Source organism: Rhipicephalus microplus, chromosome 5 (genome assembly GCF_043290135.1).
Source record: "Rhipicephalus microplus isolate Deutch F79 chromosome 5, USDA_Rmic, whole genome shotgun sequence".
Lineage (NCBI taxonomy): Eukaryota > Metazoa > Arthropoda > Arachnida > Ixodida > Ixodidae > Rhipicephalus > Rhipicephalus microplus.
Window position 1 is genome coordinate 161,669,637 of NC_134704.1, and position 18,089 is coordinate 161,687,725.

General features: G+C 47.3%; 6 non-coding genes across 6 annotated transcripts; all 6 read right to left on the reverse strand.

The window, feature by feature from the left end:
* Positions 1 to 3,944: 3,944 nt before the first annotated feature.
* TRNAW-CCA (transfer RNA tryptophan (anticodon CCA)) lies at positions 3,945 to 4,016 on the reverse strand. Its single transcript has one exon. It is a non-coding gene; the product is annotated as a tRNA-Trp (tRNA).
* A 775-nt stretch (positions 4,017 to 4,791) lies between these two features.
* Positions 4,792 to 4,863, reverse strand: TRNAW-CCA (transfer RNA tryptophan (anticodon CCA)). Its single transcript has one exon. It is a non-coding gene; the product is annotated as a tRNA-Trp (tRNA).
* A 1,411-nt stretch (positions 4,864 to 6,274) lies between these two features.
* On the reverse strand, positions 6,275 to 6,346 carry TRNAW-CCA (transfer RNA tryptophan (anticodon CCA)). The gene has a single exon. It is a non-coding gene; the product is annotated as a tRNA-Trp (tRNA).
* A 776-nt stretch (positions 6,347 to 7,122) lies between these two features.
* TRNAS-CGA (transfer RNA serine (anticodon CGA)) lies at positions 7,123 to 7,194 on the reverse strand. The gene has a single exon. It is a non-coding gene; the product is annotated as a tRNA-Ser (tRNA).
* A 4,811-nt stretch (positions 7,195 to 12,005) lies between these two features.
* TRNAW-CCA (transfer RNA tryptophan (anticodon CCA)) lies at positions 12,006 to 12,077 on the reverse strand. Its single transcript has one exon. It is a non-coding gene; the product is annotated as a tRNA-Trp (tRNA).
* A 776-nt stretch (positions 12,078 to 12,853) lies between these two features.
* TRNAS-CGA (transfer RNA serine (anticodon CGA)) lies at positions 12,854 to 12,925 on the reverse strand. Its single transcript has one exon. It is a non-coding gene; the product is annotated as a tRNA-Ser (tRNA).
* Positions 12,926 to 18,089: the final 5,164 nt, after the last annotated feature.

Here is an 18,089-nt window from a genome sequence, read left to right on the forward strand (position 1 = left end):
GTGTCCTTAATTTGGCCTTTCCAAAACTGGTCGCTCTCACGATATGCGCCAAGCGGGATGCCTAAGTACTTGCCTGGGATCGTTGCCCAGGGCACGTTAGCGAAGTGGTCTGGCTTCGTTGGCCACGATCCATGCCAGAGCCCCAAACACTTTGACCAGTTAACACAGCTCCCAGTAGCTTGACTGAAAGCACACACAATACCAACAGCTCGTTTAATGCTGTCTTGATCCCTTGAGAGAATAGCCACATCATCTGCATACGCCAGCAGCTTGACTTCAGCTGCCTGCAACTCAAAACCGTGAATTTCTTTGTCGTTGATTATTTTCAAGCACAGCGTTTCCGTATATACACAAAATAACAAAGGGCTGAGTGGGCAACCCTGATGAAGCGAACGCTGCACGTTAATGGGGGCCCCAGATTTTTATTCACAATCCATCTCGTCGTGCAGTCCCTGTAAGCCAGGGCCACTCCCTCGCAAATAACAGAAGCGAAGTTAACATGGTTTAACACAGAAAACAAAATTTGGTGATGAACACAATACAAGGCTTTTTCTAGATCAATCTATAACATGGCAACTTTTTCATCCGAATAATCACAGAAATCTAGAACGCTGCGTGCGTTATGATTATTTAAAGTGATGGAACGCAATTTGATGCCGCACGTTTGGTGAGGCCCCACGATGTTCTTGATCACTGCTCGTAATCTTCAAGATAATACCTTCATGTAGATTTTATAGTCTACGTTTGTTTGGGCTATAGGACGATACGCTGAGACAGCTTTCAGTTTACGTGAATCCTCTGTTTTTGGTATCAGAACCGTATGGGACGTCCTGTAGGATGGCGGCAAGATATTTAATTTGTAGGCTTCGTTAAATATTCCTGTCAAAATAGGACTAATTTCGTGCTTAAACTCTTTATTAAAGGCAGCTGTGAAACCGTCCGGACCGGGTGACTTCCCTCGGTTTAACTTGTCTATGGCAGCTTCTACTTCAGTCACAGTTATCGCACGCTCCAAGCTCTCTTTTCTTTTGTCATCCAGACAGAGTAACAACGGCAGAAATTCAGTCTGGAAGCTCACTGAATTTGCGTCGTGCAATGCGAACAACTCGCGATAATGGTCCGTGAAAGCTCTTGTGATGCCTTCAGTATCAGTTAATACGGTACCGCCCCGCTCCATCTCACGTACGCAGTTTCTTTCCGCTCGGGCTTTTTCCAAGCCTTGAGCGCCTTTCGACGGCATTTCACCTGCTGCAGTGCCCTCTGCCCTTGCCCTAACCAGCGCGCCCCGATAACGCTCTTCATCCAGCTGCTCTAACTTTCTTTTTACTTTTCTGATATATTCACTGCACTTTCCCGGGGCTCGGCACTCGTGCATGAGTAACTTGTCGAGTAACACACTCAACTCAGTCTCCTTTTTTTGCCTCGTACCGAATGCTCGTTGCCGTATTTATTGCTTTAAGTTTAAGCTTTTATTTGCAAAGTTCCCACTGTTGCCAAAGGCACATAGTTCCGCTGGGGCTAATTTTAATAATTTCTCCTTTCACCTCCCGAGTATAAATGTCGTCATGCAGAAGGTTATCATTCAATTTTCACAGTTCCCTTGAGAATGACTTATTTCGCTTCGTAATACCGATAGAGCAGAGGACTAAGCAGTGATCGGAAAAAGACACAGGGATGACATATCTAGTGCATTCTAGTAGGATGTTGACGGAAACGTAAATGCGGTTAAGTCTTGCGTGGCTAGGGCCTTCAAAACGCGTGTACTTGACCGCACTTGTGGCTGTAATACACTCCGCTACATCCTCGACGGCCCATTTTTCGATAATACTATTCAAAATGTCGGTACTCTTATCTGTGTAACCCAGAGTGCTTGTTTTGTCGTGTGTGCTCAGGACGCAATTAAAATAGCCCAGCATTAGTAATTTCTTTCCCACATAGAGGTGTTGCTCAAGGCCGAGAAAAACTGTGCCCTTTCTTCAACCCTGTCGGGCGCGTACACGCACACGACCCGCCACTTGGTGTTATTCAGAGCAAAGTCCAGAACAACACAACGACCCGCTTCACACGAAGAATGGGCGTTCACTTCAAGCCCAGGCAACTTTTTAACAAAAAGTACACACCCAGCCGATGTGCCCACCGCGTGGCTAACTACAACAAAAAACCTTGACGCAAACAGTTGCCCCATGCTGCCCGTCTCTGCATCGCCATCAAATTTCGTTTTATGTACCACTAACACGTCAATGTCGCGCTCCGTTACGAGACGGTAAAGCTGGCTTTGTTTTCGTTTACCTGCCAGTCCTCTGATGTTAAGAGTGGCGACATTCAACGGAAAACAGGCGCCATTTTCAAGATAACAAAGAAAACCGGCAGCATTGTGCTCACCATTCGCGTCTAGCCTATGGCTAGACCGTACCATCGCCGGCGGTGCCGTCCGGCGAAGCTGTTGACTGCCCGACTGTCTCGGCGTCGCCGTCACGCTTATCAGCCGGAATGTTGGGACGCGTTCGAATAGACGGCCGCCGTCCTTGCAAAGAATTTGCTGGCGGTTGCTCGAACCCAGGCGTGGCCGTTTCAGCACTGTCATTGCTGGCTGGGGGGTGGGGGCGTTAGGGAGCTGCGGCGACGTTGGTCGGTGCTTGAACGCCACTCTTCTCCAGGGTTAGCTCGTTGGCATCCTTGCGCTCGCCGACTTTGGGTCCTGGTGAGTTTTCGGGGGCTTTGACCGTCACAACGGATGACATGGATGTGTCGCCCACCGCTTCTGGGAGGGTTGGTGTGTCACTCTTGCCGGTGTCCACTGTCAAACCCGCAGGCAGAGCCTGTGCCACCGGCAAGTTGACAGACTCTGCTGAGTCGCCTTGCGCTTCTTGGTCTGCCGGGGTGTTCCTTTTCGGAGCTTCACCGCAGAAAGACGCCAACGAGTCTCGAGGTCCGGCCTGCTTGGTGGCCTCGTCGGTGCACCGAGCGGCCTCATCTGCCTCGACGACATCCATCATTTCTTCCCGGTCGTCCGCCTTCGACTGTCCTGTCGCCGACGCGTAGGTGCGTACGAAGTCCGCGTCCGCATGCCCATAACGGCGGCACTTGGAGCACCGGGGCACCTTGCAGTCTCGGCGGACGTGTCCCGTGCCATGACATTGTAGGCACTGCATGGCTCGTCCGAGTACCACAACAAGGGCAAACTCCCCTGCAACTTGGACTTGGTGGGGAAGGTCGTCCACTTTGTATCCAGGCTTCAACTTGAGCAGAACGGTTCTTGTGGTTGAGCCCTTTTTCTTCATACCTTGGAGCCGCCAACGCTCTCGAGTCACCTCGGTGACGTTGCCAAAGGCCGCAAAAGCCATGCGAATATCTTCGTCCAGGACGCCGTGAAGCATCCAGTGGAGGCGAAGCTTCACTTGCTGGTCTTCTGGATCCAAGTGATACACCGGCGGCCTCTCACTTTCAGTTCCTTAAGCGAAGCCAGTTTCTTGGTGGCTTCACTGGTGTTCAAGGTCACCGCGCACACATGGTTAATTTCATATGCGCCTAACGCCACGACGTCACGAAGCACGCACACAGATGCGAGGGCGTCCCGGAAATCCTCGACACTGTAGGGCCTTTCACGCACATCGCCGTGCAAAAACAACGTGTTCAGTACTACACGGCCGGTGGGCAACGTAGGCAGCACGATCTCGTAGTCCTTGTCATCCCCACCATCATTCCTGTTTCCGCGGCCAGCGCGGGTCACTATCGCCGCTCCGTCGGAGCTCATGATTTCACGACAACTCGCTGGCGCTGCCGGAAGAAGACTGCACCGAGTCCACTTAGGGTGGCCGTTCACACACACGCGGTAGCATGTTTTGCTCGGCCTTTTGTCGATGTAGCACAGGTAAAGGGACAAGTCATTGTAGACAGACAAATAAGTAGATAGACAGATTGATGAAAATATTAAAAAGAGAATTTGACCCGGACGTGTTTCGAACACGCAACCTTCTGATCTGGAGTCAGACGCGCTACCGTTGCGCCACCGAGTCCTTTTAGTGTAGCTGTTCGCACGCACGTGGTAGCATGTTTTGCACGGCCTTCTGTCGCTGAAGCACAGGTAAACGGACAAGTCATTGTAGACAGAAAAATAAGTAGATAGACAGATAGATGAAAATAATAAAAAAGAGAACTTGACCCGGACGTGAACCGAACACACAACCTTCTGATCGGGAGTGAGACGCGCTACCGTTGCGCCACCGGGTGCGCTTTGGGCAGACGTTCGCACACACGCGGTAGCATGTTTTGCTCCGCCTTCTGTCGATGAAGCATAGGTAAAGAGACAAGTCATTGTAGGCAGACAAATAGGTAGACTGATGGTTGAAAACAATAAAAAAGAGAATTTGACTCCAACGTGATTCGAACATGCAGCCTTCTGATCTGGAGTCAGACGCGCTACCGTTGCGCCTCCGAGTCCGCTTAAGGTAGCATTTGGCACCCACGTGGTAGCATGTTTTGCTCGGCCTTCTGTCGATGAAGCACAGGTAAAGAGACAAGTCATTGTAGACAGACAAATAAGTAGATAGACAGATAGATGAAAATAATAAAAAAGAGAACTTGACCCGGACGTGAATCGAACACAAAACCTTCTGATCGGGAGTCACAGGCGCTACCGTTGCGCTACCGAGTGCGCTTTGGGCTGACGTTCGCACACACGCGGTAGCATGTTTTGCTCGGCTTTCTGTCGATGAAGCATAGGTAAAGAGACAAGTCATTGTAGACAGAGAAATAAGTAGACAGATAGTTGAAAACAATAAAAAAAGAATTTGACCCCGACGTGATTCGAACACGCAACCTACTGATCTGGAGTCAGACGCGCTACCGTTGCGCCACTGAGTCCGCTTGGGGTAGCCGTTCGCACACACGTGGTAGCATGTTTTCTCGGCCTTCTGTCGATGAAGCACTGGTAAAGAGACAAGTCATTGTAGACAGACAAATAAGTAGATAGACAGATTGATGAAAATAATAAAAAAGGAAATTTGATCCAGATGTGATTCAAGCTCGCAACCTTCTGATCTGGAGTCAGACGTGCTACCATGTCGCCACCGAGTCTGTTTAGGGAGGCCGTTCGCACACACGTGGTAGCATGTTTTGCTCGGCCTTCTGTCGAGGAAGCACAGCTAAAGAGAAGAGTCATTGTAGACAGACAAATAAGTAGATAGACAGATAGATGAAAATAATAAAAAGAGAACTTTACCCGGACGTGATTCGATCACGCAACCTTCTGATCTGGAGCCAGACGTGCTACCGTGTCGCCATCGAATACCCTCCGGGTAGCCGTTCGCACACACGCGGTAGCATGTTTTGCTCGGCCTTTTGTCGATGAAGCACAGGTAAAGAGATATGTCATTGTAGACAGAAAAATAAGTAGATAGACAGATGAAAATATTAAAAAGAGAACTTGACCCAGACGTGATACGAACACGCAACCTTCTGATTTGGAGTCAGACGTGCTACCGGGTCGCCACCGAGTCCACTTAGTGTAGCCGTAAGCACACACGCGGTAGCATGTTTTGCTCGGCCGTCTGTCGATGAAGCACATGTAAAGAGACAAGTCTTTGTAGACAGACAAATAGGTAGGTAGACAGATAGATGAAAATAATAAAAAAAGCGAATTTGATCCGGACGTGATTCAAACTCGCAACCTTCTGATCTGGAGTCAGACGTGCTACCGTGTCGCCACCGCGTCCGTTTTGGGTAGCCCTTCGCACACACGTGGTAGCAGGATTTGCTCGGCCTTCTGTCGATGAAGCACACCTAAAGAGAAGAGTCATTGTAGACAGACAAATAAGTAGATAGACAGATAAATGAAAATAGTAAAAAAGAGAACTTGACCCGAACGTGATTCGAACCCGCAACCTTCCGATCTGGAGTCAGACGTGCTACTGTGTCGCCACCGAGTCTATTTAGTGTAGCTGTTCGCACACACGCGGTAGCATGTTTTTCTCGGCCTTCTATCGATGCAGCACAGGTAAAGAGACAAGTCATTGTAGACAGACAAATGAGTAGATAGACAGATGAAAATAATAAGAAAGTGAATTCGAACCGGACGCGATTCGAACACGCAACCTTCTGATCTGGAGTCGGACGCGCTAACAGTTCGCCACTGAGTACACTTAGGGTAGCCGTTCGCACACACGTGGTAGCATGTTTTGCTCGGCTTTCTGTCGATGAAGCATAGGTAAAGAGACAAGTCATTGTAGACAGAGAAATAAGTAGACAGATAGTTGAAAACAATAAAAAAAGAATTTGACCCCGACGTGATTCGAACACGCAACCTACTGATCTGGAGTCAGACGCGCTACCGTTGCGCCACTGAGTCCGCTTGCGGTAGCCGTTCGCACACACGTGGTAGCATGTTTTCTCGGCCTTCTGTCGATGAAGCACAGGTAAAGAGACAAGTCATTGTAGACAGACAAATAAGTAGATAGACAGATTGATGAAAATAATAAAAAAAGCGAATTTGATCCGGACGTGATTCAAACTCGCAACCTTCTGATCTGGAGTCAGACGTGCTACCATGTCGCCACCGAGTCCTTTTAGGGTGGCCGCTCGCAGACACATGGTAGCATGTTTTGCTCGGCCTTCTGTCGAGGAAGCACAGCTAAAGAGAAGAGTCATTGTAGACCGACAAATAAGTAGAGACAGATAGATGAAAATAATAAAAAGAGAATTTTACCAGGACGTGATTCGAACACGCAACCTTCTGATCTGGAGTCAGACGTGCTACCGTTGCAGCACCGAGTACACTTAGTGTAGCTGTTCGCACACACGCGGTAGCATGTTTTGCTCGGCCTTCTGTCGATGAAGCACAGGTAAAAAGACGAGTCATTGTAGACAGACAATTAGTAGATAGACAGATAGAGGAAAATAATAAAAAGAGAATTTGACCCGGACGTGATTAGAACAAGCAACCTTCTGATCTGGAGTCAGACGTGCTACAGTGTCGCCACCGAGTCCGTTTAGGGTAACCATTCGCACACACGCGGTAGCATGTTTTGCTCGGCCTTCTGTCGATGAAGCACAGGTAAAGAGACAAGTCATTGTAGACAGACAAATAATTGGATAAACAGATGAAAATAATAAAAAAAGAGAATTTGACCCGGACGTGATTCGAACACGCAACCTTCTGATCTCGAGTCAGACGCGCTACCGGTTCGCCACCGAGTCCGTTAAGGGTAGCCGTTCACACACACGTGGAACCATGTTTTGCTCAGCCTTCTATTGATGAAGCACAGGTAAAAGAACGAGTCGTTGTAGACAGACAAATAGGTAGATAGACAGATTGATGAAAATAATAAAAAAGAGAATTTGACCCGGACGTGATTGGAACACGCAACCTTATGATCTGGAGTCAGACGCGCTACCGTTGCGGCAAGGAGTCCATTTAAGGTGGCCGTTCGCACACACGCGGTAGCATGTTTTGCTCGGCCTTCTGTCGATGAAGCACAGGTGAAGGGACAAGTCATTGCAGACAGACAAATAAGTGGATAGACAGATAGATGACACTAATAAAAAGAGAGTTTGACGCGGACGTGATTAGAACACGCAACCTTCTCATCGGGAGTCAGACGCGCTACAGTTGCGCCACCGAGTGCGCTTTGGGCAGACGTTCGCACACACGCGGTAGCATGTTTAGCACGGCCTTCTGTCGAGGAAGCACAGCTAAAGACAATAGTCGTTGTAGACAGACAAAAAGGTAGATAGATAGACGAAAATAATAAAAAAGAGAATTTGACCCAAACGTGATTCGAACACGCAACCTTATGATCTGGAGTCAGACGCGCTACCGTTACGGCACCGAGTGCATTTAGGGTGGCCGTTCGCACACACGCGGTAGCATGTTTTGCACGGCCTTCTGTCGAAGAAGCACAGGTAAAAGGACAGGTCATTGTAGAAGGACAAATAAGTAGATAGACAGATAGATGAAAATAATAAAAGAGAGAACTTGACATGGACGTGATTCGAACGCGCAACCTTCTGATCTGGAGTCAGACGTCCTACCGGGTCGCCACCGAGTTGACTTAGTGTAGCTGTTCTCACACACGCTCGCACACACGCAGTAGGATGTATTGCTCGGCCTTCTGTCGATGAAGCATAGGTAAAGAGAGAAGTCATTGTAGACAGACAAATAAGTAGATAGACAGATTGATGAAAATAATAAAAAGAGAATTTGAAGCGGACGTGATGAGAACACGCAACCTTCTGATCTGGAGTCAGACGTGCTAAAGTTGCGCCACCGAGTCAGCTTAGGGTAGCCGTTCGCACACACCCGGTAGCAAGTTTTGCTCGGCCTTCTGTCGATGAAGCACAGGTAAAGGGACAAGAAATTGCAGACAGACAAATAAGTAGATAGACAGATGGATAAAAATAATAAAAAGAGAATTTGACGCGGACGTGATTAGAACACGCAACCTTCTGATCTGGAGTCAGACCTGCTAAAGTTGCGCCACCGAGTCCGCTTAGGGTGGCCGTTCGTGCACACGTGGTAGCATGTTTTCACGGCCTTATGTCGATGAAGCACAGGTAAAGGGACAAGTCATTGTAGACAGACAAATAAGTAGATAGACAGATAGATGAAAATAATAAAAAGAGAATTTCACCCAGATGTGATTAGAAGACGCAACCTTCTCATAGGGAGTTAGACGCGCTACAGTTGCGCCACCGAGTGCGCTTCGGGCAGACGTTCGCACACACGCGGTAGCATGTTTTGCTCGGCCTTCTGTCGATGAAGTACAGGTAAAGGAACAAGTCATTGCAGACAGACAAATAAGTATATAGACAGATAGATGGAAATGATAAAAAGAGAATTTGACCCGGACGTGATTAGAACAAGCAACCTTCTGATCTGGAGTCAGACGTGCTAAAGTTGCGCCACCGAGTCCGCTTAGAGTAACCGTTCGCAGACACGCGGTAGCATGTTTTGCTCGGCCTTCTGTCGATGAAGCACAAGTAAAGGGACAAGTCATTGTAGACAGACAAATAAGTAGATTGACAGATAGTTGAAAACAATAAAAAAGAGAATTTGACCCGGACGTGATTCGAACATGCAACCAACTGATCTGGAGTCAGACGCGCTACCGTTGCGCCTGCGAGTCCGCTCAGGGCAGCCGTTGGCACACACGTGGTAGCATGTTTTGCTCGGCCTTCTGTCGATGAAGCACAGGTAAAGAGACAAGTCATTGTAGACAGACAAATAAGTAGATAGACAGATAGATGAAAATAATGAAAGAGAGAACTTGGCACGGACGTGATTCAAACACGCAACCTTCTGATCTGGAGTCAGACGTCCTACCGGGTCGCCACCGAGTTGACTTAGTGTAGCCGTTCGCACACACGCAGTAGCATGTTTTGCTCGGCCTTCTGTCCATGAAGCATAGGTAAAGAGAGAAGTCATTTTAGACCAACAAATAAGTAGACAGATAGTTGAAAACAATAAAAAAGAGAATTTGACCCCGACCTGATTCGAACACGCAACCTTCTGATATTGTGTCAGACGCGCTACCGTTGCGCCACTGAGTCCGCTTAGGGTAGCCGTTTGTACACACGTGGTAGCATGTTTTCTCGGCCTTCTGTCGATGAAGCACAGGTAAACAGACAAGTCATTGTAGACAGACAAATAGGTAGATAGACAGATTGATGAAAATAATAAAAAAGGAAATTTGATCCGGACGTGATTCAAACTCCCAACCTTCTGATCTGGAGTCAGACGTGCTACCATGTCGCCACCGAGTCCGTTTAGGGTGGCCGTTCGCACACACGTGGTAGCATGTTTTGCTCGGCCTTATGTCGAGGAAGCACAGCTAAAGAGAAGAGTCATTGTAGACCGACAAATAGGTAGATAAACAGATAGATGAAATTCATAAAAAGAGAATTTGACCCGGACGTGATTAGAACACGCAACCTTCTGATCTGGAGTCAGACGTGCTAAAGTTGCGCCACTAAGTCCGCTTAGAGTAACCGCTCGCACACACGCGGTAGCATGTTTTGCTCTGCCTTCTGTCGATGAAGCACAGGTAAAGGGACAAGTCATTGCAGACAGACAAATAAGTAGATAGACAGATAGATGAAAATACTAAAACGAGAACTTAACACGGACGTGATTCGAACACGCAACCCTCTGATCTGTAGTAAGACGCGCTACCGTGTCGCCACCGAATCCACTTAGCGTAGCCGTTCGCACACACGCGGTAGCTTGTTTTGCTGGGCCTTCTGTCGATGAAGCACAGGTAACAATACAAGTCACTGTAGACAGACAAATAAGTAGATAGACAAATAGATTAAAATAATAAAAAAGAGAATTTGACCCGGACGTGATTCGAACACGCAACCTTCTGATCTGGAGTCAGACGTGCTATCGTGTCGCCACCGAGTCCACTTAGTGAAGCCGTTCGTACACACGCGGTAGCATGTTTCGCTCGGCCTTCTGTCGATGAAGACAGGTAAGGAGACAAGTCATCGTAGACAGACAAACAAAAAGATAAACAGATGAAAATAATAAAAAAGAGAATTTGACCCGGACGCGATTCGAACACGCAACCTTCAGATCTGGAGTCAGACGTGCGACTGTGTCGCCACAGAGTCCGTTAGGTAACCATTCGCACAAACGTGGTAGCATGTTTTGCTCGGCCTTCTGTCGATGAAGCACAGGTAAAGAGACAAGTCATTGTAGACATACAGATAAGTAGATAGACAGATAGATGAAAATAATAAAAAAGAGGATTTGACCCAGACGTGATTCGAACACGCAACCTTCTGATCTGGAGTCAGACGTGCTACTGTGTCGCCACCGAGTCCGTTAGGTAACCATGCGCACACACGTGGTAGCATGTTTTGCTCGGCCTTCTGTCGATGAAGCACAGGTAAAGATACAAGTCGTTGTAGACAGACAAAGAGGTAGATAGACGGATGAAAATAACAAAAACGAGAACTTAACACGGAGGTGATTCGAACATGCAACCCTCTGATCTGTATTAAGACGCGCTACCGTTTCGCACCGAATCCACTTAGCGTAGCCGTTCGCACACAAGCGGTAGCTTGTTTTGCTCGGCCTTCTGTCGATGAAGCACAGGTAACGAGACAAGTCATTGTACACAGACAAAGAAGTAGATAGACAAATAGATGAAAATAATAAAAAAGAGGATTTGACCCGGACGTGATTCGAACACGCAACCTTGTGATCTGGAGTCAGACGTGCTACCGTATCGCCACCAAGTACAATTAGTGTAGCCGTTCGCACACACGCGGTAGCAGGTTTTGCTCGGCCTTCTGTCGATGAAGCACAGGTAAAGAGACAAGTCATTGTAGGCAGACCAATAAGTGGATGGACAGATGAAAAGAATAAAAAAAAGAATTTGACCCGGACTTGATTCGAACACACAACCTTCTGATCTGGAGCCAGACGTGCTAAAGTTGCGCCACTGAGTCCGCTTAGAGTAACCGTTCGCACACACGCGGTAGCATGTTTTTCTCGGCCTTCTGTCGATGAAGCACAGGTAAAGGGACAAGTCATTGCAGACAGACAAATAAGTAGATAGACAGATAAATGAAAATAGTAAAAAAGAGAACTTGACCCGAACGTGATTCGAACCCGCAACCTTCCGATCTGGAGTCAGACGTGCTACTGTGTCGCCACCGAGTCTATTTAGTGTAGCTGTTCGCACACACGCGGTAGCATGTTTTTCTCGGCCTTCTATCGATGCAGCACAGGTAAAGAGACAAGTCATTGTAGACAGACAAATGAGTAGATAGACAGATGAAAATAATAAGAAAGTGAATTCGAACCGGACGCGATTCGAACACGCAACCTTCTGATCTGGAGTCGGACGCGCTAACAGTTCGCCACTGAGTACACTTAGGGTAGCCGTTCGCACACACGTGGTAGCATGTTTTGCTCGGCTGATGAAGCATAGGTAAAGAGACAAGTCATTGTAGACAGAGAAATAAGTAGACAGATAGTTGAAAACAATAAAAAAAGAATTTGACCCCGACGTGATTCGAACACGCAACCTACTGATCTGGAGTCAGACGCGCTACCGTTGCGCCACTGAGTCCGCTTGCGGTAGCCGTTCGCACACACGTGGTAGCATGTTTTCTCGGCCTTCTGTCGATGAAGCACAGGTAAAGAGACAAGTCATTGTAGACAGACAAATAGGTAGATAGACAGATTGATGAAAATAATAAAAAAAGCGAATTTGATCCGGACGTGATTCAAACTCGCAACCTTCTGATCTGGAGTCAGACGTGCTACCATGTCGCCACCGAGTCCTTTTAGGGTGGCCGCTCGCAGACACATGGTAGCATGTTTTGCTCGGCCTTCTGTCGAGGAAGCACAGCTAAAGAGAAGAGTCATTGTAGACCGACAAATAAGTAGAGACAGATAGATGAAAATAATAAAAAGAGAATTTTACCAGGACGTGATTCGAACACGCAACCTTCTGATCTGGAGTCAGACGTGCTACCGTTGCAGCACCGAGTACACTTAGTGTAGCTGTTCGCACACACGCGGTAGCATGTTTTGCTCGGCCTTCTGTCGATGAAGCACAGGTAAAAAGACGAGTCATTGTAGACAGACAATTAGTAGATAGACAGATAGAGGAAAATAATAAAAAGAGAATTTGACCCGGACGTGATTCGAACACGCAACCTTCTGATCTGGAGTCAGACGTGCTACAGTGTCGCCACCGAGTCCGTTTAGGGTAACCATTCGCACACACGCGGTAGCATGTTTTGCTCGGCCTTCTGTCGATGAAGCACAGGTAAAGAGACAAGTCATTGTAGACAGACAAATAATTGGATAAACAGATGAAAATAATAAAAAAAGAGAATTTGACCCGGACGTGATTCGAACACGCAACCTTCTGATCTCGAGTCAGACGCGCTACCGGTTCGCCACCGAGTCCGTTAAGGGTAGCCGTTCACACACACGTGGAACCATGTTTTGCTCAGCCTTCTATTGATGAAGCACAGGTAAAAGAACGAGTCGTTGTAGACAGACAAATAGGTAGATAGACAGATTGATGAAAATAATAAAAAAGAGAATTTGACCCGGACGTGATTGGAACACGCAACCTTATGATCTGGAGTCAGACGCGCTACCGTTGCGGCAAGGAGTCCATTTAAGGTGGCCGTTCGCACACACGCGGTAGCATGCTTTGCTCGGCCTTCTGTCGATGAAGCACAGGTGAAGGGACAAGTCATTGCAGACAGACAAATAAGTGGATAGACAGATAGATGACACTAATAAAAAGAGAGTTTGACGCGGACGTGATTACAACACGCAACCTTCTGATCTGGAGTCAGACGTGCTAAAGTTGCGCCACCGAGTTCGCTTGGGGTAGCCGTTCGCACACACGTGGTCGCATGTTTTGCACGGCCTTATGTCGATGAAGCACAGGTAAAGGGACAAGTCATTGTAGACAGACAAATAAGTAGATAGAGAGATAGATGAAAATAATAAAAAGAGAATTTCACCCAGACGTGATTAGAACACGCAACCTTCTCATCGGGAGTCAGACGCGCTACAGTTGCGCCACCGAGTGCGCTTTGGGCAGACGTTCGCACACACGCGGTAGCATGTTTAGCACGGCCTTCTGTCGAGGAAGCACAGCTAAAGACAATAGTCGTTGTAGACAGACAAAAAGGTAGATAGATAGACGAAAATAATAAAAAAGAGAATTTGACCCAAACGTGATTCGAACACGCAACCTTATGATCTGGAGTCAGACGCGCTACCGTTACGGCACCGAGTGCATTTAGGGTGGCCGTTCGCACACACGCGGTAGCATGTTTTGCACGGCCTTCTGTCGAAGAAGCACAGGTAAAAGGACAGGTCATTGTAGAAGGACAAATAAGTAGATAGACAGATAGATGAAAATAATAAAAGAGAGAACTTGACATGGACGTGATTCGAACGCGCAACCTTCTGATCTGGAGTCAGACGTCCTACCGGGTCGCCACCGAGTTGACTTAGTGTAGCTGTTCTCACGCACGCTCGCACACACGCAGTAGGATGTATTGCTCGGCCTTCTGTCGATGAAGCATAGGTAAAGAGAGAAGTCATTGTAGACAGACAAATAAGTAGATAGACAGATTGATGAAAATAATAAAAAGAGAATTTGAAGCGGACGTGATGAGAACACGCAACCTTCTGATCTGGAGTCAGACGTGCTAAAGTTGCGCCACCGAGTCAGCTTAGGGTAGCCGTTCGCACACACCCGGTAGCAAGTTTTGCTCGGCCTTCTGTCGATGAAGCACAGGTAAAGGGACAAGAAATTGCAGACAGACAAATAAGTAGATAGACAGATGGATAAAAATAATAAAAAGAGAATTTGACGCGGACGTGATTAGAACACGCAACCTTCTGATCTGGAGTCAGACCTGCTAAAGTTGCGCCACCGAGTCCGCTTAGGGTGGCCGTTCGTGCACACGTGGTAGCATGTTTTCACGGCCTTATGTCGATGAAGCACAGGTAAAGGGACAAGTCATTGTAGACAGACAAATAAGTAGATAGACAGATAGATGAAAATAATAAAAAGAGAATTTCACCCAGATGTGATTAGAAGACGCGACCTTCTCATAGGGAGTTAGACGCGCTACAGTTGCGCCACCGAGTGCGCTTCGGGCAGACGTTCGCACACACGCGGTAGCATGTTTTGCTCGGCCTTCTGTCGATGAAGTACAGGTAAAGGAACAAGTCATTGCAGACAGACAAATAAGTATATAGACAGATAGATGGAAATGATAAAAAGAGAATTTCACCCGGAGGTGATTAGAACAAGCAACCTTCTGATCTGGAGTCAGACGTGCTAAAGTTGCGCCACCGAGTCCGCTTAGAGTAACCGTTCGCAGACACGCGGTAGCATGTTTTGCTCGGCCTTCTGTCGATGAAGCACAAGTAAAGGGACAAGTCATTGTAGACAGACAAATAAGTAGATTGACAGATAGTTGAAAACAATAAAAAAGAGAATTTGACCCGGACGTGATTCGAACATGCAACCTACTGATCTGGAGTCAGACGCGCTACCGTTGCGCCTGCGAGTCCGCTCAGGGCAGCCGTTGGCACACACGTGGTAGCATGTTTTGCTCGGCCTTCTGTCGATGAAGCACAGGTAAAGAGACAAGTCATTGTAGACAGACAAATAAGTAGATAGACAGATAGATGAAAATAATGAAAGAGAGAACTTGGCACGGACGTGATTCAAACACGCAACCTTCTGATCTGGAGTCAGACGTCCTACAGGGTCGCCACCGAGTTGACTTAGTGTAGCCGTTCGCACACACGCAGTAGCATGTTTTGCTCGGCCTTCTGTCCATGAAGCATAGGTAAAGAGAGAAGTCATTTTAGACCAACAAATAAGTAGACAGATAGTTGAAAACAATAAAAAAGAGAATTTGACCCCGACCTGATTCGAACACGCAACCTTCTGATATTGTGTCAGACGCGCTACCGTTGCGCCACTGAGTCCGCTTAGGGTAGCCGTTTGTACACACGTGGTAGCATGTTTTCTCGGCCTTCTGTCGATGAAGCACAGGTAAACAGACAAGTCATTGTAGACAGACAAATAGGTAGATAGACAGATTGATGAAAATAATAAAAAAGGAAATTTGATCCGGACGTGATTCAAACTCCCAACCTTCTGATCTGGAGTCAGACGTGCTACCATGTCGCCACCGAGTCCGTTTAGGGTGGCCGTTCTCACACACGTGGTAGCATGTTTTGCTCGGCCTTATGTCGAGGAACCACAGCTAAAGAGAAGAGTCATTGTAGACCGACAAATAGGTAGATAAACAGATAGATGAAATTCATAAAAAGAGAATTTGACCCGGACGTGATTAAAACACGCAACCTTCTGATCTGGAGTCAGACGTGCTAAAGTTGCGCCACTAAGTCCGCTTAGAGTAACCGCTCGCACACACGCGGTAGCATGTTTTGCTCTGCCTTCTGTCGATGAAGCACAGGTAAAGGGACAAGTCATTGCAGACAGACAAATAAGTAGATAGACAGATAGATGAAAATACTAAAACGAGAACTTAACACGGACGTGATTCGAACACGCAACCCTCTGATCTGTAGTAAGACGCGCTACCGTGTCGCCACCGAATCCACTTAGCGTAGCCGTTCGCACACACGCGGTAGCTTGTTTTGCTGGGCCTTCTGTCGATGAAGCACAGGTAACAATACAAGTCACTGTAGACAGAAAAATAAGTAGATAGACAAATAGATTAAAATAATAAAAAAAAGAATTTGACCCGGACGTGATTCGAACACGCAACCTTCTGATCTGGAGTCAGACGTGCTATCGTGTCGCCACCGAGTCCACTTAGTGAAGCCGTTCGTACACACGCGGTAGCATGTTTCGCTCGGCCTTCTGTCGATGAAGACAGGTAAGGAGACAAGTCATCGTAGACAGACAAACAAAAAGATAAACAGATGAAAATAATAAAAAAGAGAATTTGACCCGGACGCGATTCGAACACGCAACCTTCAGATCTGGAGTCAGACGTGCGACTGTGTCGCCACAGAGTCCGTTAGGTAACCATTCGCACAAACGTGGTAGCATGTTTTGCTCGGCCTTCTGTCGATGAAGCACAGGTAAAGAGACAAGTCATTGTAGACATACAGATAAGTAGATAGACAGATAGATGAAAATAATAAAAAAGAGGATTTGACCCAGACGTGATTCGAACACGCAACCTTCTGATCTGGAGTCAGACGTGCTACTGTGTCGCCACCGAGTCCGTTAGGTAACCATGCGCACACACGTGGTAGCATGTTTTGCTCGGCCTTCTGTCGATGAAGCACAGGTAAAGATACAAGTCGTTGTAGACAGACAAAGAGGTAGATAGACGGATGAAAATAACAAAAACGAGAACTTAACACGGAGGTGATTCGAACATGCAACCCTCTGATCTGTATTAAGACGCGCTACCGTTTCGCACCGAATCCACTTAGCGTAGCCGTTCGCACACAAGCGGTAGCTTGTTTTGCTCGGCCTTCTGTCGATGAAGCACAGGTAACGAGACAAGTCATTGTACACAGACAAAGAAGTAGATAGACAAATAGATGAAAATAATAAAAAAGAGGATTTGACCCGGACGTGATTCGAACACGCAACCTTGTGATCTGGAGTCAGACGTGCTACCGTATCGCCACCAAGTACAATTAGTGTAGCCGTTCGCACACACGCGGTAGCAGGTTTTGCTCGGCCTTCTGTCGATGAAGCACAGGTAAAGAGACAAGTCATTGTAGGCAGACCAATAAGTGGATGGACAGATGAAAAGAATAAAAAAAAGAATTTGACCCGGACTTGATTCGAACACACAACCTTCTGATCTGGAGCCAGACGTGCTAAAGTTGCGCCACTGAGTCCGCTTAGAGTAACCGTTCGCACACACGCGGTAGCATGTTTTTCTCGGCCTTCTGTCGATGAAGCACAGGTAAAGGGACAAGTCATTGCAGACAGACAAATAAGTAGATAGACAGATAGATGAAAATACTAAAAAGAGAATTTGACGCGGACGTGATTAGAACACGCAACCTTCTGATCTAGAGTCAGACGTGCTAAAGTTGCGCCAACGAGTCCGCTAAGGGTGGCCGTTCGCACACACGTGGTAGCATGTTTTGCACGGCCTTATGTCGATGAAGCACAGGTAAAGGGACAAGTCATTTTAGACAGACAAATAAGTAGATAGACAGATAGATGAAAATATTAAAAAGAGAAATTGACCCGGACGTGATTCCAACATTTAACCTACTGATCTGGAGTCAGACGCGTACCGTTGCACCTCCGAGTCCGCTCAGGGCAGCCGTTCGCACACACGTGGTAGCATGTTTTGCTCGGCCTTGGTCGATGAAGCACAAGTAATGAGACAAGTCATTGTAGACATACAAATAAGTAGATAGACAGATAGATGAAAATAACAAAAGAGAAAACTTGACATCGATGTGATTCGAACACGCAACCTTCTGAACTGGAGTCAGACGTCCTACCGGGTCGCACCAAGTTGACTTAGTGTAGCCGTTCGCACACACGCAGTAGCATGTATTGCTCGGCCTTCTGTCG